Genomic DNA, 5532 nt, shown 5'->3' on the forward strand with positions numbered 1-5532 from the left:
TGGCGAAATTCAGCTTTTGGTAATATATGCAAACACGCCACGAAGTGGTAGTGCATTTCGATATGAGATCACCCTTAGCATTTTCAACAACTGTGATTCCTAACTTTTTGGGAACCACTTGAGTTGGACTAACCCACTTAGAATCAGAGATAGGATAAATGATTCCCGCATCTAGAAGTTTCATAACCTCCTTCATGACAACTTTCTTCATATTTGGGTTCAATCTCCTTTGAGCGTCCCTAAATGGCCTTTCATCCTCTTCCATGTGTATGCGATGCATACAAATAGAAGGGTCAATGCCTTTTAGGTCAGCCACACTCTATCCAATGGCTTCTTTGTTAGCTTTAAGTACTTCAAAAAGATCATTTTCTTGGTCATTTTCAAGATTTGAAGCAATGATGACCGAAAAAGTCTTTTTTGGGCCTAAAAAGGCGTATTTAAGATTGGATGGAAGAGGCTTAAGCTTAAGAGTAGGAGGAGAGATGAGAGAAGGAACTGGTAATGTACTAGAGAGTGAAGGAAGAGGTTCTTTTTTTCTTTTCCAAGGTGGGAAATCCAAAGTGGCCACAAAGTCCATCAAAGCATTCACCTCACTTATGGATTCTTTTGTGTCAAAATCACAACTTTCAAACACTTCACAAAGACACGCCTCAAGAGGGTTCTTAGAGAGAATAGAGGGAAGACTCTCCTCTATGATTTCATTTAAAACATCCACTAGGAAAAACTCGCCTTCATCTATGGGATGTTGGCTCGTATTGAAAACATTAAGCTTAACCACCATGTTGCCAAAAGAGATGTCTATAATGTCGGATCTATAGTTAATAGTGGCATTGGCGTTTATAAGGAATGGTCTTCCTAGGATGATTGGAATGTGATTAGTAAGATTAACGACTGGTTTAGTATCAAGTACCACAAAATCAATAGGGAAATAGAACTTATCAACCTTAATTAGAATGTCCTCAACAATTCCCCTGGGTTTCTTTATTGATCTATTGGCTAGTTGGATTACTACCGATGTTGGCTTCAAGTCCCCTAATCCTAATTGCAAGTAAACAGAGTATGGAATGAGATTAATACTTACACCTAAATCAAGGAAAGCTCTACGAACCTCTTGGTTTCCAATGACACAAGAAATGGTCGGAACACCCGGATCCTTGAACTTAGGAGGAGTGTTATGAAGAAGAATGGAACTTACTTGTTCCGTTAGAAGCACTTTCTTAAGGTCCTTTCCTTTGTTTTTCCTCTTTTGAGTAAACAAGTCATTCAAGAACTTTGCATATAGTGGAATTTGCCTAATTGCATCTAAAAGAGGAAGGTTAATTTTCACTTGTTCAAACACTTCCATCATGTCATGAATTTTTCCTTTGTCTCCCAAATGATGAAGTCTCTCTTAAAGCATAGGGAAATAGAGTTTATGGCTCATAAGGCTTCTCTAATTGGGGAGATGATGATGATGATGGAATGTCCTTTTTGGAACCACTAGCATCCAAGGAAGTAGGAATATGATTTAGAATGGGACGGATGCAACCACTTGGTTGCGTCAGTTCACTATCCTCCTTAGGTACCTCTACCTTATTGTCCACTTTCCTATCACTCCTCAAGGTAGTAATTATTTGAACTTGCTCATTTCTGGAAAATCCCGATAAAGGACTTGCTTCCGCCATAAATTGCCCCTTAAGATTGTTCTCAGTTTGACTTGATAACTTACCTTTCTCTCTCATATTTAAAGAATTAGCTAATTTTCCAATTTGAGCTTCAAACATTGCAATCGATTGATAGTGAGAATGAAACAATTGATTATCTTTCCGAAGATCACCTAAGGCTTCCAATACCCTATCCTCAAAAGTGGGACTCTTAGGAGGCGCTTGATTTGGATGAGAGTAAGATTGAGAATTTAATACTTGAGGATGAGAATATAATTGAGAATTTGATGCTTAAGGATGAGAATAGGATTGAGAATTTGATGCTTGAGGATGAGAATATTTATTCACATTTTGAGGATAGAATGAAGGATGGTAACCTTGAGAATTCTGATTTTGATTTTGGAGATGTGGGGGAACATACTTTGCTTGGTAACCTTGACTTTGAGGAGGGTTTGCACAATATCCTTGATTTTTCCATGCAAAGTTTGGATAATTCTTCTACCCCGGATTATAAGTACTTGAATATGGGTTGTTCCCTTGATGAATAAAAGCGGCATTTGTTTGTTCTTGAGACTCACTTAGTATGGTTTGTCCAAGAGAACAATTTGAAGTATGGTGAGTGTAACTAGAACAAGTCATGCACATTTCATTGGAATAATGTGAAGAAGATTCAATTACTGACCTTGATTCAAAAGGAATTTATCAAACATTTGAGTAAGATTTTTGACCTCGGTGGTAATTTCCATGGAAGTGTCTATTTGACATAGAGCTTTCTTCCCTCCCACATTTGCTAGGCGACCCCCCCTAGAAGATGAGGATCTATGCATTGAGTTTTCACTCATTTTTTTGAAAAGATGCCAAATGTCATCCTCATTTCTTTCTAGGTAGGAGCCTCCACATGAAGCATCAACAATTCCCTTATTGGCATCAAATAAACTTGCAAAGAAACATTGAACTAATTCCCACTTAGGAATGTCGTGATATGGACATTTTCGTAACAAGTCATTCAAACGTTCCCATGCTTCATTAAGGGGTTCTCCTTCTTCTTATGCAAATTCACAAATGAAAGTTCTCATAGGATTGGTTCAAATTGCGGGGTAGTACTTCTTTAAGAACTCTTGTTGCAATTGTGCCCAAGAGGTGATTGTATTTGGCCCCAAGTTGTTAAACCAATATTTAGCTTTATCCCGAAGAGTGAAAGGGAAAAGCTTCATTTTAAGGACTTCTTCAGGCACATCCGTGATTTTCACGGTGGAAAACTTTCAAAAACTCATCTAAATGTTTATAAGGCTTTGCATTGCTCAACCAATAGAAAATGGGGCACATATTAATGGTGGAAGCCTTAATCTCATAATGATGAGCACGGAAGTTTGGTAATTGAATGCAAGTGGGTGCATTATATTGATTTGGAGTGTAACGATCCCTAAGAACCATTAGAGGATTGAGAAGATTGAGAGAAGGGTATACCTCTTGACCTTGGAGAGGGTATGCCATTTAACCTTGAGGCGGGATTTGAACATATTGATGTTGTTGCTCACCAATTGGGGGAACAACATTTAGCCTTGGCATCCCTAGATTAGGTTGTTACACAACATGATTGGTTGGTCATGGCATTCCCAAAGGTGAATACACACCTTGAGGATCCACATTATGAACTTGTTATGGGTGGTGCATACCTTGGTGATCCACATGACCAAGATCTTCAATGGGATCTTTAATTGGGTCTTCTATTAAGGGTGATGGAAGATCAAAAGTGGGAAGAATAGGATGACTATATCTAGTATTACCTCTTAAACGCCGAAGGGAAACTTCGAGATTTTGATTTACATGAGCAAGAGGATGATTAAGTGATCTATAACCATGCATGCACTAGAAGGAGTCAACACACCAACCTCCATATACGATGTTTCTAAACTCCTCAATAATATTAATGCACAAAACAAATAAAATCCTCCACACGGACTGATACCTTCTATAAGAAGGTATGCTTGAACTTAAAATAAAACAATTCAATAAGCCTCCATTTGGGCTGTCCAAAGTATGCAAGAGAATAGATAATTAAAGTTCAAGAATCCAAAGAAAAACTTACAAATGGTCCTTAAGCAACTTCAATTTTTATTGCTTCAAGGTCCAGCGTTTGTTTATCTTTACTTCAAGTACGTAATTGACAAATATCAATTGAGAAAATCAAAATAAAATAAACTTTAAAGTAAACAATTAACAAAAAACTAATGTCTAATTCAATTCTTTAAACCGTAAGATCCCTGGCAACAGTGCCAAAACTAAGATGCGACATAGCGTGTGCACAAAATAATGCACATCACTTTGAGTTTAGAAATAATATCAAGTGAGCATCATATTTTATAATTTATAAAACCACTACACACTTATACTATGGAGTATAAAGCGAGTAAGGATCATCCCAAGAGATCTAAAATATGTTGGTTTTTGGAATTGAATTCTACTTTAGTACTTATGTGATTGCTAAGAAAAGATTTGTTTTGTGATTAGAACTAATTTTAATCTAAATAATTGCAATAAAATATTAGAGTTTAAAAGATTGGGAAAAGACTTAGGGCTTAAGATTCACCACTAAGCACATTCCCTAACCTACTAACTTTCAACTAATTGGGGAAATAATACTGTGTAATTCTAATATAGTTAACACTTGCAAAGAAAAAAATGAATCATCAATTTCAAGCTTGAATTCCCTACTTAATGACAATTAAACTAAGTGTAATGTAATTCACCAATTCAAAGAATGACTCATCAATTCAAGTTACAATTTTAACATACATCAATCAAGAGGGTAATGCAATTATGGCAATAAGCATAAATTTTAAACACTAGTATGGATTGTCTACTTACCTAATAATTAAAGTGTAATTAAACTAATTAAACAAGAAATTAATTAAATTAAATAAGAAATTAACCTAATTAACCTAATGGTGTAGTGCAATCCATTTAGTAGAAGTATTTTTCATCAAATTAAACCACAAATACAACTAATCAACACCATGCATAGCCATCACAAGATTCAAATAACAAAAAACTCAAGTGTAGAACTTGATTATCAATTAAACACACATAAGATAACATGATATTGACATAGATAATCAAATGAAAGAATTAAATCATATTATTCAAGACTATACATCAATTACACAATTAAATCCCCAAAAAGTAAAAAAAAAAAAAAAAAAGATTAGGTTACATGCTTAGGGTTTATCCAACCCTAAGTTGAAGAATTAGCCGCTCATGATTGATGGACTTAAGGTGCCAACAAGTTCCATCATCTACTTCATCATCTCTGAGTTTCTTCTCAAACTCTAACCTGTTATTGCTTTTTCTCCCCTTTCATGTTTTCTAGAGAAAACGATATATCAATTACAGAAAAATAATAAAAAATAATAAAAACTAACTCCCAAACTTATGGGTCCTTGTTCCCTTAAGTAACAAACCCTATTAGAGCCAATAGGTTACAAAAATAAGCCCAAAAGACAAAATCCCATAGCCATCAAAACAGGGCAAACCCGTAACTAATCTGCTTCCAGAAAGCTTAGCATCCGGACGCAGCATTTAGCATCTAGACGCAATGTATAAAAGGCTTGCGTCCGGATGTGAAAGTAAAGTGAACTTGCGTCCGGACGCATGATGTTAGCGTCCGGGCGCAGTGCATTCTCAACGCATCCTTGTTGCCTTCTAAATTTTGTCCCGATGCTCTAGCCTGACTTCAAAAGGCCATAATGGACCGTTCTAAACTCATTTTAACTTTATTGCACCGAAATACACATAAACATAAATTATGACTAAAACATAAAAATAAGATAGATACAAAGACTGAAATACCCTAGCTTAGATGCTGAAATGTGCAACATTTAAACACTTA

The 5532-nt window shown here is 35.8% G+C and overlaps 1 pseudogene; it reads left to right on the forward strand.

Moving 5' to 3' along the window:
* Positions 1–2615: 2615 nt before the first annotated feature.
* LOC132301979 (small nucleolar RNA R71) lies at positions 2616–2713 on the forward strand (annotated as a pseudogene).
* The last annotated feature ends 2819 nt before the right edge of the window (positions 2714–5532 follow it).

The sequence above is a fragment of the Cornus florida genome, unplaced genomic scaffold, assembly GCF_030987335.1.
Source record: "Cornus florida cultivar Cherokee Brave unplaced genomic scaffold, ASM3098733v1 CherokeeBrave_3.0.0_Hap2_Chr03, whole genome shotgun sequence".
Lineage (NCBI taxonomy): Eukaryota > Viridiplantae > Streptophyta > Magnoliopsida > Cornales > Cornaceae > Cornus > Cornus florida.